This window comes from Scyliorhinus torazame, chromosome 1, assembly GCF_047496885.1.
Source record: "Scyliorhinus torazame isolate Kashiwa2021f chromosome 1, sScyTor2.1, whole genome shotgun sequence".
Classification (NCBI taxonomy): Eukaryota; Metazoa; Chordata; class Chondrichthyes; order Carcharhiniformes; family Scyliorhinidae; genus Scyliorhinus; species Scyliorhinus torazame.
This window is the reverse complement of record NC_092707.1, coordinates 399,863,606-399,880,946: the sequence shown is the minus strand read 5'-3', so window position 1 is coordinate 399,880,946 and position 17,341 is coordinate 399,863,606.

Sequence of the window (17,341 nt, the reverse complement as noted above, 5' to 3'; positions counted from 1 at the left end):
AGGTTCGATTCCCCGCTGGGTCACTGTCTGTGTGGAGTCTGCACGTTCTCCCCGTGTCTGCGAGGGTTTCCTCCGGGTGCTCCAGTTTCCTCCCACATCCAAAGACGTGCAGGTTAGGTGGATAGGCCATGCTAAATTGCCCTTAGTGACCAAAAAGGTCAGGAGGGGTTATTGGGTTAAAGGGATAGGGTGGAAGTGAGGGCTTAAGTGGGTCGGTGCAGACTCAATGGGCCGAATGGCCTCCTTCTGCACTGTATGTTCTATGTTTCCTGACCAGGAATCATTCCCACTTCCACAGGCCCACCATTGGCCTATGTTGGAAAGGTTTTCAAGTTGATAATCCAGCTGCTTGGCCATGTTATGAACGACCCTTTCTTGGCCATCACGTCCTAGGGTGGGACACCAACCCGGGGTTTCTGGCTAAGAGCAGAGATGCCACCCATATTTAAAGGTACGTGACTCTATTTAGGGAGAGAAGGGTTGTGGGATTAGCATTGGTCCAGCAAAGGGGCGCAGAAACGATGGGCCAAATAGCCTCCACCTGCTCTGTGAATTCTGCTCCTTCAATTGAACTACAATAACTCCAGATGTGGAGTGCTGAATGCTGCTGATTATCAGGGGAAAAAGTGAACAGAGGGCATATACAAAGCCTGCAGCTGAGCTGGGTGGGGCTCATTTGGAAAGCAGTCCAACACCAACGTGCATATATTTGGCACCTATATCATGGGAAAACATGTCGAAGAAAATGGGTGGGAATCTCCTCTCCCCCAGCCGCACTTCTCCGTAGCTGGCGGCAGGAATCTCCTTTTCCGATGCTCGTCAATGGCATTTCCCATTGAAGTCACCCCACGCCGCCGGGAAACTCGCAGGCCGGGATGCGCTACCAGCGGTGAATCTCAACAGCTGGCAAATACCAGTCAATATCTCTTTTTTTAAAAAAATATATTTTATTCAAGTTTTTTGGCCAAACATAACAATACGTAGTGTTTCTTTTACACAGCAATAAAGCAATATAAATAACCGTGGCCAGTTTTAAACAAATAAATAAGTAATATATAAACAAAAACAAAAAACAAAACTAAATGGCAACTGCCTTGTCCAAAATAAATACTCTCCAAAAATACAGTCCAGCAATCCAATATACAATTACATATACCAAAGGGACGCAAAGGCCAACACGTCAGCCTCTCTCGCCTCCTGCACTCCCGGCTCTTCTGCAACCCCAAATATAGCCAACCCCCAGCTTGGTTTGCCCCGGACCCCCACCACCTTCGAAAGCACCTTTGCCACCCCCACCCAGAACCCCTGTAGTGCCGGGCATGACCAGAACATGTGGGTGTGATTCGCTGGGCCTCTCGAGCATCTCGCACACCTATCCTCTACCCCCAAACATTTACTAAGCCGTGCTCCAGTCATATGCGCCCTGAATAGCACCTTAAATTGTATCAGGCTTAGCCTGGCACACGAGGACGATGAGTTTACCCTACGTAGGGCATCAGCCCACAGCCCCTCCTCAATCTCCTCCCCCAGTTCTTCTTCCCATTTCCCTTTCAGCTCATCTACCATGATCTCCCCCTCGTCCCTTATCTCCCTGTATATGTCCGCCACCTTACCATCCCCCACCCATGTCTCTGAGATCACTCTATCCTGCACTTCCTGCGTCGGGAGCTGCGGGAATTCCCTCACCTGTTGCCTCGCAAAAGCCATCAATTGCATATACCGAAATGCATTCCCTTGGGGCAACCCATATTTCTCCGTCAGCGCTCCCAGACTCGCAAACGTCCCATCTACAAATAGATCTCTTAATTGTACTACCCCAGCTCTTTGCCATGCTCCAAATCCCCCATCCATTCTCCCCGGAACGAACCTATGATTGTTTCTTATCGGGGACCGCACCGAAGCTCCCGTCCCTCCCCTATGCCGTCTCCACTGCCCCCAAATTCTCAATGTAGCCATCACCACCGGGCTTGTGGTGTATTTCTTTGGTGAGAACGGCAACGGTGCCGACACCATTGCTTGCAGGCTAGTCCCCCTGCAGGACGCCCTCTCCAATCTCTTCCACGCCGCTCCCTCCCCTTCTCCCATCCACTTACACACCATTGAAACATTGGCGGCCCAGTAGTATTCACTTAGGCTCGGTAGTGCCAGCACCCCCTGCCCCTACTACGCTGCAAGAATCCCCGCCTCACTCTCGGGGTCTTCCCAGCCCACACAAAACTCATAATGCTCTTCTCAATTCTTTTGAAAAAAGCCTTCATGATCACCACCGGGAGGCACTGGAACACAAAAAGGAATCTCGGGAGGACCACCATGTTAACCGCCTGCACCCTATCTGCCAACGACAGGGACACCATGTCCCATCTCTTGAAATCCTCCTCCATCTGTTCCACCAACCGTGTTAAATTAAGCCTATGTAATGTACCCCAATTCTTGGCTACCTGGATCCCCAGGTACCGGAAGTCCCTTGTTACCTTCCTCAATGGTAAATCCTCTATCTCTCTGCTCTGCCCCCCCGGGTGCACCACAAATAGCTCACTTTTCCCCATGTTCAGTTTATACCCTGAAAAATCCCCAAACTCCCCAAGTATCCGCATTATCTCTGGCATCCCCTCCGCCGGGTCCGCCACATATAGCAACAAATCATCCGCATACAGAGATACCCGGTATTCTTCTCCCCCACTAAGTACTCCCCTCCACTTCCTGGAACCCCTCAGTGCCATGGCACCAGTCAATATCTCTTGATGGTCGCCTCTGTGAAGATGTTGAATCAACAATGCTATTTGTATGGGGAGATGGGCGAATGAAGGAGAAAGTCATTGGAAACCAGTTTGCGTTTCAATGACGCTCTTATTAACTGGCACTCATTGCTGTCAATTGTATTGGGGAAAAAAAATCAAAACTGGGAAGCAAATAATAGTATGCCATTGTATTACCGTAATTAGCTAATGCCACTCCTGCATGAGATGTGAAAATAGTTACTAAATACATTTATTTTTGTACATAGTTTCTGTGCAATTGAGTGTTACAGGTTAAATAGTAGACATGCCAAATGCAAGCAGTTGATTTTTGTTTTGGGGTGGTGATAAGATTGTTGCTTTGGGCAAACATCTCCTGATATTTACAGAGAAACTCTTGGAATCTCCCATCCTGGATACTAAATATTTCCACCAGTTCAGTTTTATTTATTTTGGCGTTCCCACCCCCTGAGGCTGGGCCTCTGTCCTTGCAATCACCACGATGGGTAGCTGAGCTGACTAGATCCTGTAAGATTGAGGTATGGAGGTTGTCCCCACTATTTTTAGTGCCTCTCCAATGTACGTCGCTACAGAAACAACAGAATAATAATAATCGCTTATTGTCACAAGGAGGCTTCAATGAAGTTACTGTGAAAAGCCCCTAGTCACCACATTCCGGCGCCTGTTCGGGGAGGCTGTTACGGGAATTGAACCGTGCTGCTGGCCTGCCTTGGTCTGCTTTCAAAGCCAGCGAATTAGCCCTGTGCTAAACAGCCCCTTGAATGGCTCAGACACAAGGCTTGCAGTCCCTTCTGGAGATGTTTCAATGTTCTTTCAATGTTCTCTTGGGAGTGGACTACCCCACAATGAAAACATGTCTCTGACCCTGGTGCCGAGCGATTCATGCGCCCGCACTTGGGATCTTCCTAGTAGAAGTCGTTTTCCATCACAACTGGTTCATCTCATTCTGCATGCCTTTTAGCTCACTAACAGCTTGCTCAGGGCACTCTGTCACTTGGATCATCTCCACTGCTTTTTCTCCTGAAATATTGGTTACAGCGAGCAGTTCCTTTTGGACATGGAGGTTGTTGATGCCACAGACCAAACAATCCCTCAACATAACAATAAGAATTTTACGAAAGTTACTGTGAAATTCTCCAAGTCGCCACACTCTGGTGCCTGTTCGGGTACACTGAGGGAGAATTCAGAGTGTCCAATTCACCTAACAATCACGTTTTTTCAGGACTTGTGGGAGGAAACTGGAGCAGATACCGGGAGTATATGCAGACTCCGCACAGACAGTGACCCAAGCCGGGAATCGAACCTGGGACACTGGCACTGTTAGGCAAAAGTGCTAACCACTGTGCCACTGTTCCTGTCCCTAATGACGTGATCAACCGCCCACCCACTGAAAAAAATGCCTTCGGTAAAAACACCAGCATGCACTGGAATAATAATAAATAGTGGTAAAATATGCGTCTTTACCGACTGAACCCAGCTGGCCAATGATAGAGGGAGGTTATCCATCTCTGTAGATCCGCCTTGAACCTACCCACCAGGGGCTCATAAAGCTCAATTTGCGGAGTCGAGCCAATACTGAGCCACCTGCACGCACCCCAAATGCCTAGAGTGAGAGGTCGCCACACAGAATGGCAACCCCCCCCCCCACCCCCCCCGCCCCAAATCCACCCTGCTCCCTGGCGGAGAAACTAAAAAGCAATTGCTCTTCTCCAACTTCAGTTTGTATCGCGAGAGAGCCCCAAATCGAATCAACAGCCCCATTATATACCTCACTGTGGGGACTGGGTCTGAGATGCACAAAACGTCATCGGCATATAGGGAAACCCAATGCTCAACCCTCCGTATCACTATAACCCTCCACTTATCTGATTGCCTCAACGCGATGGCCAAAGGCTCTTTCGGCAACGCAAACAGGAGAGGGGTCATAGGGCACCCCTGCCTCTTTCCCCTATGTAGCTGGAAGTATCCCGAATTCTGATCGTTTATAAGGACACTCGCCTTAGGCTCCCTATAAAACAACTCAACATACAACACAAACTTAGGCCCCATCCCAAACCAGCCAGTCCGCAAACTTCTTATAAAATTCCACTGGGAACCCATTTAGCCCATCTGCATTTTCCCGACGGTCGCACGATCCTCCCCAGTGGTTTCACTAATTCCTCCATATCCTCCTCCTCCACCATACACTTCAATCCCTCCAAAAGCTCCACCATATCCAACTCATTCCCCAGTGGCTCCGACCTGCACAGCTTTTGATAAAATTCTTCAAATGCCCTATTCACCTTCTCCAGAGCGGACACCAATTCCCCCACTCGCCTCTCGTATCTGAACAATCTCCCAGGAGGCCGCCTCATCTGGCCAGTCAACAAACAGTTGGCCTTCGCCCCATATTCGTGTATTTCTCCATTTGCCCACCTCAACTGCCGCACCGCCTTGCCTGTGGACATCAACTCGAACTGTGTCCGCAGTACCTTCCTGCTGGCCAAACGTTCTCAGGTGGGATCTTCCAAATACTTGTCATCAACCTCCAAAATTCAATTAATCAATCTCTGGTGCTCCTCCCTTGCCTCCTTCTCAGTCTGTACTTTATGCAAGATTATCTCCCCAGTGAAACCCCAGGTTCGATTCCCTCCTGGATCACTGTCTGTGTGGAGTCTGCACGTTCTCCCTGTGTGTGCGTGGGTTTCCTCTGGGTGCTCCGGTTTCCTCCCACAGTCCAAAGATGTGGTTAGGTGGATTGGCCGTGCTAAATTGCCTTCAGTGTCCAAAAAGGTTAGGAGGGGTTATTGGGTTCGGGGGATAAGGTGGAAGTGAGGGCTTAAGTGGGTCGGTGCAGACTCGATGGGCTGAATGGCCTCCTTCTGCACTGTATGTTCTATATTCTATCTCATCTCTCACCACCGCCTTCAAAGCCTCCCACAGAGACATCCCCATTTTTAATTAACTCCACACACTCATCTATCACTCTCGCCACCTTCATGCAGAACCCGATGACCGCAAGCAACCCATATCCAAACTCCCTGCCGGCCCCCTCTCCAATACCACTTCCACCGGGTGTGGGGTATGATCAGAAATTACAATCGGCGAATACTCCACCCATCTTACCCTTGCCAAAAAGTACCTCCCCATGATGAATAAAATCGATCTGACCAAAGTACCCGTAACTATGACTTATCTTCCCCCTGATCCACCACCACCTTCTCCATCTGAAACCACGCTCTCTTGTTGATCAGTATCGTTAGACCCGGGGCCAAATTATCGGAGCCCGAGGGAAACATCTGACTATTCCAGCCCTTACGAAGCCTCACCTGGTTTTTCACCTGTAAATGGGTCTCCTGAAGCGGCACATCGGCCCTCAAGATCTTCAAGTGAGTGAAAACTCTCCACGCTTATCGGCCCTCCCAATCATAATCAAAGAGCCCTCCCACCCGGCTTACTCACTCTTTCAACTTCTTCCATCGGGCAGGAGATACAAAAGTCTGAGAACATGCACGAACCGATTCAAAAACAGCTTCTTCCTCGCTGTTACCAGACTCCTAAATGACCCTCTTATGGACTGACCTGATTAATACTACACTCCTGTATGCTTCACCCGATGCCAGTGTCTATGCATTTACATTGTGTACCTTGTGTTGCCCTATTATGTATTTGCTTTTTCTTTTCTTTTCATGTACTTAATGATCTGTTTGAGATGCTCGCAGAAAAATACTTTTCACTGTACCTCGGTATACTTGACAATAAACAAAAATCCAATCCACACATTCCACGTAACCAACCTCTCACCTCGCCCCCCCGCATATCAGCCATGTCCTTCGCGAGGGATAATACGATCCCCCCTCCCCACCCCACCTGATTCCTAAAACCAGAACCCACCCAAGATGGCCCCAGCCTCACCCACAAATGGGACCAAGAATTTATCCCAGTCACCGTCAGCCAGCTACCCACCTATCCTAGAAGCCCCCAACCACTTCCTCTCAAAACAGCTCCTCTCGTCACTCCCTCATCTCCCCAACCTGCCTATCAAGGTTTGGCCCCATCCCCACCCATCCACGAGCCAACTCCAGTTTGCTAGTGCGGTGGCCCCCACCCCCCGGAACCATCTACCTCACATATCGAAACTCCCCCATCCCTGAACTCTACCTGAAACTGCCCCTCTCCTCTGAAGTACAAATCTCAGCATTATTCTTTGAATTCCCCCTATACCAAAAAGGGTCAAGATATTCTAAATGGTGAACAGAGGGCGCGATTCTCCACTCCCACGCCGAAGTGGCCGCGCCGTCGTGAACACCGTCGAGGTTCACGATGGCACGGAACGGCCCCGATCCCGACCGATTCAGGGCCCGAAAAAGGGCTAGGATCGGGGCCGCGAGAACCTTGGGGGGGCGTTCCGCGAAGGCCGCGTCGTCACCCGAATGACGCACCGCTGCGTCATAAATTGCGCGAACCGCGCACAGAGGACCCGGAGGAGAATTGAGGAGATGGCTGAGCCCCGAAGAGCCGCACCGAGGTTCCGGGATACGGACCTGGACACCCTGGTGGATGAGGTGGAGCGGAGAAGGGACACCCTCTGCCCAAGACGTGGGCATCGCCAGCCATCCAGCGCGGTGAGGCGCGGCTGGCGGGAGGTGGGCACTGCAGTCAGTGCTGTGGGGCAGACCCCCCGGACGGGGAGCAGTGCCGCAAGAAGCTGCATGACCTCACCCGGGCTGCCAGGGTAAGTGCCATGAGGGTGCCCCAAGGCTCCCCCCCCCCCCCCCCCCCCGCCGGCACGGGGGGGGGAAGTGGGGTGGGGAGGGGGGGGGATTGGGAGTGTTGGGGGGGGGGACTGGGGCATCAGGGGCGATGTTGGGGGGGTCAGGGGGTTTGGGGGGGTCACGGGGGGTTGGGGGGGGTCACGGTGCCCAACTATCTACTCGACCCACAAGAGCCCTGGGACCTCCCTGGAGCGAACCCATGGCGTGCTGTCTCCTGAACCAGCAACAATGTTGTCAATATCTGCATGCCCTGATGATACCCGCCTAATGGTGATGCTTTATCCGACCCCCCCCCCCCACCCCCCCTAGGACAAGACAGCGCATAACCAGCGGGAGCGCATGAGAACCGGAGGGGGTTCTCCGGTCCTGCACCCCCTAGCCATTCACGAGCAGAGGGCCCTGGACCTCACTGGGGGATCCGCCACCCGGGAGATCGCGCCCTGCCAGGTCGGAGGCGCAGAAGCAAGTGAGAGAACCCTGCATGTCCTCTCCACCCCCAACCCGTCATCGCCCCCCTCACAGTCTGGCCACTACACCCCCGATCCCATCCCCCCTCACACTCTGGCCACTGCACCCCCGATCCCATCCCCCCTCACACTCTGGCCACTGCACCCCAGATCCCATTCCCCCTCACACTCTGGCCACTGCACCCCAGATCCCATCCCCCCTCACACTCTGGCCACTGCACCCCAGATCCCATCCCCCCTCACACTCTGGCCACTGCACCCCAGATCCCATCCCCCCTCACACTGTGCACCCACCACAACCATTCACCCGGGCCACCGTGACTAACGAACCCCAAATCTTTTATGTTCCCCAGGGTCATCGTCCGAACCTTCAGGGACGTCTCACCCAGGAAGCAGCGCAACGCCACCCACCGCAACGGCACCCAGGGACGCACGCCAGAGGTTGGCAGTTGTTCGGACAGGAGGGCAGACCTCACAGTCTGGGACACAGGACCGGGACGCTGAGACCTCCGGGACAGACATTAGTCAGGGGCACAGGGTGGACAGTCATGCCGAAGCCCACATCACGGCCACACACCCGCTGGATCGAACTGGAGGTCAAGACGACATGGCCCGCATGGAGCTTGCGCCGGGCCATGAGGGGGACCAGTCCACACCAGACTTCTTGACGGATGATGACCTCGAGCTAGCGGCACTGCTGTCTCCCACACCGTTCACCATCGCAGATTCACTCACCTCGGTTGGGCAGATAAGTGATGAGGCTCCCGGGTCACAGTCTGGTGCGCACCCCACAGCCGAGCCGGTACAGCAGGTGGAGTTTGGAGCAGTCAAGGGGCTGGACGGTCGGAGGGCAGCCCAGGCCCAGCAACCAGCTGCCACCCAGACGGTTCCCGGGTTCCTGGATGTAAATGATCCACCCGGACAACCGATGCGTATGGACACCCAGGGACTGAGTAACGGGATGAGGGCCATCTTCCAGGACCTGCACACGCAGCTGGAGGAGTCTATCCGCGACCTGGAGCAGGGAGTGGTGCCGCTCATCGCAGCCACCCAGGCCGACACCGCACGGGTGGCGTCCGCGGTGGAGGCAATGGGTGAAGGGGTTTTGGCCACGGGTCAGGTTCTGCAAGGTGTTGGGCTTCACGTGCACGCGTCATCCATGGCCCAGGAGCGGGCTGCCCTCTCACAGGTAGCCATGCGGCAGAGCCAACACGACATTGCCGCCGCTCTCCGGGCCCTGGCTGAGTCTCACCATGCCATGGCCCGGTCCCAGCAAGCGATGGCTCAGTCCCAGCAGTCGGTCGCGGAGAGCATAGACCACCTGGCGCACGTGATGGATGGCGTAGCCCACTCACAGGTCGAGATAGCACAGACCTTGGCAGGAATGTGGCACTCCCTGGGCCCCGTCTCGGCGAACATTCGGACCGCTGCAGGCCTCCAGGACTGGCAGCGCCAGGTGTCGTCGGTGCGACGGGGCATGTCTCTGATCGCACCCCCGTCCCACAGTGAGGCCCGGGGGCCACCGGGCTCACCGAGGGAGGAGGAGGTTCTGGGGCCCATCCCGGTAGCTCCACCAAGGGAGGTCCCGGTACACTCGGCCTCCCCCCGTTCCGTTCCTGGCGCATCTGGTGGGGAGCGGGCAGGTCAGGGTGGCACCACGCCATCCAGCACGCCCACAGAGCAGCCTGGCCCATCGAAGCCGGGCCGCCCCAGGAAACGTGTGCCGAAGGGGAGCCATGTCGAAGGGTGTGATTCACAACAGTCCACCTTCACTCCTTCTGTACCATCTGGGAACACACCTAGACGTAGTGGTAGGGCCCGTAAGGCAAAGTCGTTAGGCATGTAAGAAGTTGGCAGGGGTGCAGGGCACAGTTTAGTTGTAGTGGGTAGGGCACCTATGTTCACCACACGAATAAACGCACTGTTAAATTTGACTTGTAAGACTGTGTGCTATGTCCGGTGCCAGGGGGCTCGGAAGGGTGCCCGATTGGCATCGTGGTATACGAGCCGTTCAAGGTCTGTTCCTGATGTGGTGACCCTTCCCCCCCCCCCCCCATAATCGGACACCGTTGTCTTCGGTACACCGACGCCAGCCACCCCACGGGCATGTGGTGAAATAGCCGTCACGAAGGCTGTGACCACCGGAGTGCATGGTTCAGCTATAGCCATGAGTCAGACCTTGGCTGGCGAATCTGAGCACACAGCTCATCGCAGAGCGGGCTGTCATCATTCAACATGGCACTGATCACACCCGCTTACCCAATCATCAATGTTGTGCAATCCCGTAGTGCCGCAGTGGTAAGGTGATGTGGAATTGTTGCCGTGAACGCGGTGCAGGGGTGGGGGTGGGGGGGTGGGCACTGTGTGGTTCCCCTGTGCAGGAGTGACGGTGCAAGTGGCAGTGTTCAGCGAATCCCAGCCCCACAGTGCGTGAACTGTGCGGCCACCAACGCGTCGCGTGCCGGCTGTCCGCGGCGGTGCCGTCGCGCAGCCTCCTGGGCGTAACGTGCAGCCGGGCAGTGTCTGCGTCCTGCGCCCCTCCCCCCACCCTGATGCGTCCCATCATCCTCATGCTCCGCATCCTCCTCTTCCCCATCCCCCTCGTTTGCATTGGCTCCGGTGCCGTCGGGTCCTCCCTCCGACTCCTCCACCAGGTCATCTCCCCTCTGCATGGCAATGTTGTGCAGCGCACAGCAGACCACAACTATACGACCGACCCTGTCGGGCCGGTACTGCAGGACCCCTCCTGATCGGTCCAGGCATCTGAAACGCATCTTCAGCAGCCCGAAGCACCGCTCCACCACACCCCTGGTTGCTGCATGTGCCTCGTTGTATAGGCTCTCCGCGTTGGTGTGAGGCCTCCGTATTGGCGTCAGCAGCCATGACCTCAACGGATAGCCCCTGTCGCCCAGCAACCAGCCCCTCAGCTGGGGGGGGGCATCCATTGAACATTGCGGGGATGAACGACTGTGCCAGAATGCAGGCGTCATGCACACTCCCGGGGTACTTTGCACACACGTGCATGATCTTCATGTGGGGGTCGCACACCACCTGAATGTTCATGGAATACGCGCCCTTCCTGTTCATGAACACGTCCCTGCTGTCTGCAGGTGGGCGCATGGGGACGTGCACACCATCGATGACACCCTGGACCATCGGTATCCCGGCCACCTTGGCGAATTCACGTGCCCGTGCTTCCTAATGTGCTCGGTCCTCGTGGAATTGAATGTACCTGTCCGCGATGGCGTACAAGGCGTCGGTGACGGCCCTGATGCACCTGTGGACTGATGCTTGTGATATCCCGGATAGGTTCCCCGCTCGGCGCCTGGAAGGAACCAATAGCGTAAAAGTTTAGGGCCACCGTCACCTTGACGGAGACTGGTATCGTGTGTCCTCCTCCCATTCCACGTGGTGCGAGGTGCGCCACGAGCTGGCATATATGTGCGACCGTCTCCCTGCTGAACCGTAGTCTCCTCCTGCATGTGATGTCCGGTAGGGCCTCGAACGACATTGTCACGTAACACCCTCGGCCTTGCTGGACGCCTGTGGCGCCCTGGCACCACCATCAGTGGCTCCTCGTGCTCCACCTGCTCCTCCTCCTCCTCCTGCTCCCCCCCCCCCCCAAGCACTTCCTCTGCATTCCTCGCCGTCTGGCGGTCAATGTTCCCCTCGGCATCCCCCTGAACATTGGGGTCCTGAGCGCCTGCGGCCTGCGTGTCGACGACGGGCCACTCCGCGGCCATCCCCTCTGCTGCACCGGCAACCACTGCATCTGCAGCCACTGTGGGCCGTCCGACTCTATGCTGCCGGATGGCAAACTCCAGGGCTGCGGCTCCAACCACGGCAGTGAACATCGCTGTCTGGTTGGCATACATGGTGACCTGCAGGAGGGTGGTGGGGGGCAGAGAAACGACATGTTACACGGGAGGTTCTTCCACACCTCGCCAGCCGGGCTGCATGGGATACCTGTGTGCCCCGGTGGCCTGGTCGCGCTGCAGACACGCAGCCAGCCTAACACCTGGTCACTGTCTGCACCCAACGGTCAGTTCACACCGTACTGCTCACCAGTGTGCCACTCGCCTGTGCCCATCAGCCACACGCAACCTGCGGCCGTGTCCTCGTCACCGTCCTGCCATATCAGGGCGGCTGACATGTGGCATCCGCGGATGGACGATACCATCCACACTTTCCCTCGGCCCCCCTCCCACCTGAACACTCTCCCGCACCCCCCCTCCCGCCTGCACTCCGCTCCCTCACCCCCCCCACCTGCACACTCTCCCTCGCCCCCCTCCCACCTGCACTCCGCTCCCTCACCCCCCCTGAACACTCTCCCGCACCCCCCCTCCCACCTGAACACTCTCCCGCACCCCCCCTGCACTCCGCTCCCTCACCCCCCCACCTGCACACTCTCCCTCGCCCCCCTCCCACCTGCACTCCGCTCCCTCACCCCCCCCCCCACCTGCACTCTCCCTCGCCCCCCTCCCACCTGCAATCCGCTCCCTCACCCCCCCCACCTGCACTCCGCTCCCTCACCCCCCACACCTGAACACACTCCCGCACCCCCCCCCCTCCACACTCTCCCTCGCCCCCCCCCTTTGGCCGCAGCCTTCTCAGGGAAGCCGACCCGGTCTCCGGGCGCTGCGCTACAGTCCGCTCACCTCCTCCCTGCTCAGCGTCAGCCAGCATGACTGGCTGACGACTTTAAAAAGCAGGTGTGAACGGTGACGGCGTGAACTGGGGTCACGCCGTCGGGACTTCGGCCCATCCGGGCCTGAGAATAGCAGGGGTGCCGGAGAATCGCCGTTTTGGGTGTCGCGGGCGATTCTCCGGCCCGCGAAACCCGACCGTGCCGTTCCCGCCGCTTAGGAGAATCGCGAGAGGGCGTCGGACCAGCGTCGCGGGAAATTTTGGCGGCCCAGGCGATTCTCCCAACCGGCGTGGGAGTGGAGAATCGTACCCAGGGATTCTCACTCCCTGATTCCTATGCAGACTTAGTGCTATTCGGGTCAAACTAGTGTTTCAAGTTATCCCCCGATATAACCTATATATTCATAGAAGATTCTATCTTCTTACCACTTAGTAGCTTCGATCCTGGGTCCCGCGTTGCTAAGTAAGTAAAGTAGACTTTGCAATAACCACTGCTTCAGGTTAAAACTTTGTGGTTAAGTTATTTTATTATTATTTCTTCTTTTAAAAGATAAAATCACTGTCTTTACAGAAAAGTAAAAAAGATCTTGCTTCTGGATTCTCCTGGTCGGTTGATTAGACCTTCCTAGTCGACCTTGACAATCTCTCTTCTTTATCTTTTGGTTTTCTCCTGATGGATTCGCTGATCCGCTCGGCTTTCGTGTTCTATCCTTCCCATGACCGAGGGCAGCTATGAGAGCTGACTCTGCTGGCTGTCAGAATTTCAGGGTTTATATTGCCCTTTTAGCAGTCCAAGTGATTACATGACCTTATTGAAAGTAACTCACTTTCGCTGCTCCATGACCTTATTGAAACTTCACCGTCAAGTTGCTTCTTTGTCCAGTACAACCTTTAGTTACAGACCCTACCCGCAATTAGTCTTTGAACTATCGGGTTCTGCTTGACAGGTAATAAATTTGGTTGCTGCTTCGTCAGCAAATGCTCTGATATAAAATCCTAGTGTTACCATATCTTGTGCTCAGTGAAGCAGCTCGCCTCTGCATTCAACTGGCGCCAGTATGTCACACATGTATTCTAACCTTATCTAAATTGGGACGTACATCCCGACCCTTCTAAGTTGATTACTTGCTAAAAAGTTTAACTTCTAAAATTAGTTTTAACTTCTAAAAATGTGTAAACTATAAAAATGTAAATTACAGTATGAATGTACTATAATTGTAACTAAAACCCTTTGCTACCTTGTAACTACCACTTCATGTGTTACCAAAACCTAATTCACTATACTTCTTTATCTGGAAAGGAGTTGTCTCAGGCTTGTTGTATCCCAAACTGCTTGTCCTGCTGTTAACCCTTCGTGGAACATTTCCCTTATATTTAAAATCTCAGGTTTTTCCAGACTTCAATGGTTCAAATAACATATTTTCCCATTTTTCCTCACACCTCCCCATCCCTACCCCCACCTGCGTACCTCTCCAACCCAAAACAACCCCTGGAGATGGGAAAGGTAACCTACACCACACAAACACAGCCATAAACCGTAACTAAGGTACAAAGAAATTAACAGGCCCCAACCATAAAATATAACTCCTGTCATCCCACCCACAACACCAAAGTCCCAGTATCCATCTCAGTTCAAATCCAATCCTTCTGCCTTCACAAACGCCTCCAACTCCGCCACTGTCTCAAAATAATGGTCCATGGAGTTGTGCGTGACCCTCAGCCTTGTCGGGGAGATCACCCGGAAGCACACTCCACTCTTGAAGAGCGCTGCCTTCACCCTGTTAAAGGTTGCAAGTCTTCTCGCCAGCTCCACCGTGACATCCTGGTATATATGAATACCAAAGAACAATACAGCATAGGAACAGGCCCTTTGGCTCTCCAAGCCTGTACCGGTCATACCACTCTTGGCCAAAACCCTCAGCACTTCCTGGTGCCATAACCCTCTATACCCATCCTATCCATGTATTTGTCAAGATGCCTTTTGAACGACGTTAATGTATCTGCTTCCACAACCTCCCCTGGCAACGCGTTCCAGATACTCACATCCTGTGTAAAAAACCTGTCTTGCACATCTCTAAACTTTGCCTCTCGGACCTTAAGCCTATGCCACCTGGTGACTGACCCCTCCACCCTGGGAAAGAGTGCCTGCCCATCCACTCTATCCAAGCCCCTCATAATCCTGTAGACCTCTATCAGGTCACCCTCAACCTCCATTGTTCTAATGAAAACAGTCCAAGTCTATTCAGCCTCTCTTCATAGCTAACACCCTCCAGATCAGGCAACATCCTGGTAAACCTCCTCTGCAGCTTCTACATCGTTCTGGTAGTGTGGCGAGCAGAATTGTGCGCAATATTCCAACCGCGGCCGTACCAAGGTTCTATAGGACGGTAGAAAGAGGGAAAATCAACCGTGGATATCTAAGGAAATAAGGGAGAGTATCAAATTGAAGGAAAAAGCATACAAAGTAGCAAAGATTAGTGGGAGACTAGAGGACTGGGAAATCTTTAGGGGGCAACAGAAAGCTACTAAAAAAGCTATAAAGAAGAGTAAGATAGATTATGAGAGTAAACTTGCTCAGAATATAAAAAGATAGTAAAAGTTTCTACAAATATATAAAACAAAAAAAGAGTGGTTAAGGTAAATTTTGGTCCTTTAGAGGATGAGAATGGAGATTTAATAATGGGAGATGAGGAAATGGCTGAGGAACTGAACAGGTTTTTTGGGTCGGTCTTCACAGTGGAAGACACAAATAACATGCTAGTGACTGATGGAAATGAGGCTATGACAGGTGAGGACCTTGAGAGGATTGTTATCACCAAGGAGGTAGTGATGGGCAAGCTAATGGGGCTAAAGGTAGACAAGTCTCCTGGCCCTGATGGAATGCATCCCAGAGTGCTAAAAGAGATGGTTAGGGAAATTGCAAATGCACTAGTGATAATTTATCAAAATTCACTAGACTCTGGGGTGGTCCCGGCGGATTGGAAATTAGCAAACGTGACACCACTGTTTAAAAAAGGAGGTATGCAGAAAGCGGGTAATTATAGGCCAGTGAGCTTAACTTTGGTAGTAGGGAAGATGCTGGAATCTATCATCAAGGAAGAAATAGCGAGGCATCTGGATGGAAATTGTCCCATTGGGCAGACGCAGCATGGGTTCATAAAGGGCAGGTCGTGCCTAACTAATTTAGTGGAATTTTTTGAGGACATTAACAGTGCGGTAGATAACGGGGAGCCAATGGATGTGGTATATCTGGATTTCCAGAAAGCCTTTGACAAGGTGCCACACAAAAGGTTGCTGCATAAGATAAAGATGCATGGCATTAAGGGGAAAGTAGTAGCATGGATAGAGGATTGGTTAATTAATAGAAAGCAAAGAGTGGGGATTAATGGGTGTTTCTCTGGTTGGCAATCAGCAGCTAGTGGTGTCCCTCAGGGGTCAGTGTTGGGCCCACAACTGTTCACAATTTACATATATGATTTGGAGTTGGGGACCAAGGGCAATGTGTCCAAGTTTGCAGACGACACTAAGATAAGTGGTAAAGCAAAAACTGCAGAGGATACTGGAAGTCTGCAGAGGGATTTGGATAGGCTAAGTGAATGGGCTAGGGTCTGGCAGATGGAATACAATGTTGACAAATGTGAGGTTATCCATTTTGGTAGGAATAACAGCAAAAGGGATTATTTAAATGATAAAATATTAAAACATGCTGCTGTGCAGAGAGACCCGGGTGTGCTAGTGCATAAGTCGCAAAAAGTTGGTTTACAGGTGATTAAGAAGGCAAATGGAATTTTGTCCTTCATTGCTAGAGGGATGGAGTTTAAGACTAGGGAGGTTATGCTGCAATTGTATAAGGCGTTAGTGAGGCCACACCTGGAGTACTGTGTTCAGTTTTGGTCTCCTTACTTGAGAAAGGACGCACTGGCACTGGAGGGTGTGCAGGAGATTCACTCGGTTAATCCCAGAGCTGAAGGGGTTGGATTACGAGGAGAGGTTGAGTAGACTGGGACTCTACTCGTTGGAATTTAGAAGGATGAGGGGGGATCTTATAGAAACATATAAAATTATGAAGGGAATAGATAGGATAGATGCGGGCAGGTTGTTTGCACTGGCGGGTGAAAGCAGAACTAGGGGGCATAGCCTCAAAATAAGGGGAAGTAGATTTAGGACTGAGTTTAGGAGGAACGTCTTCACCCAAAGATTTGTGAATCTATGGAATTCCTTGCCCAGTGAAGCAGTAGAGGCTCCTTCATTAAATGTTTTTAAGATAAAGATAGATAGTTTTTTGAAGAATAAAGGGATTAAGGGTTATGGTGTTTGGGCCGGAAAGTGGAGCTGAGTCCACAAAAGATCAGCCATGATCTCATTGAATGGCAGAGCAGGCTCGAGGGGCCAGATGGCCTTCTCCTGCTTCTAGTCCTTATGTTCTTATACAACGAGAGCATGACTTGCCAGTTTTTATACTCGCTGCCCCGTCCAATGAAGGCAAGCATTCCATATATTTTCTTGACCATCTTGTCCGCTTGAGTTGTCACTTTAAAGATCTGTGGACCTGCATGCCCAAATCGCTCTGATTTTCCATGTTCCTAAGAGTTTTACCATTTACGGTATATTTCCCCTCTATATTAGACCTCCCAAAATGCATTACCTCACATTTGTCTGATTTAACTCCATTTCTCTGCCCAAGTCTCCAACCTATGTCCTGCTGTGTCCTCTGACA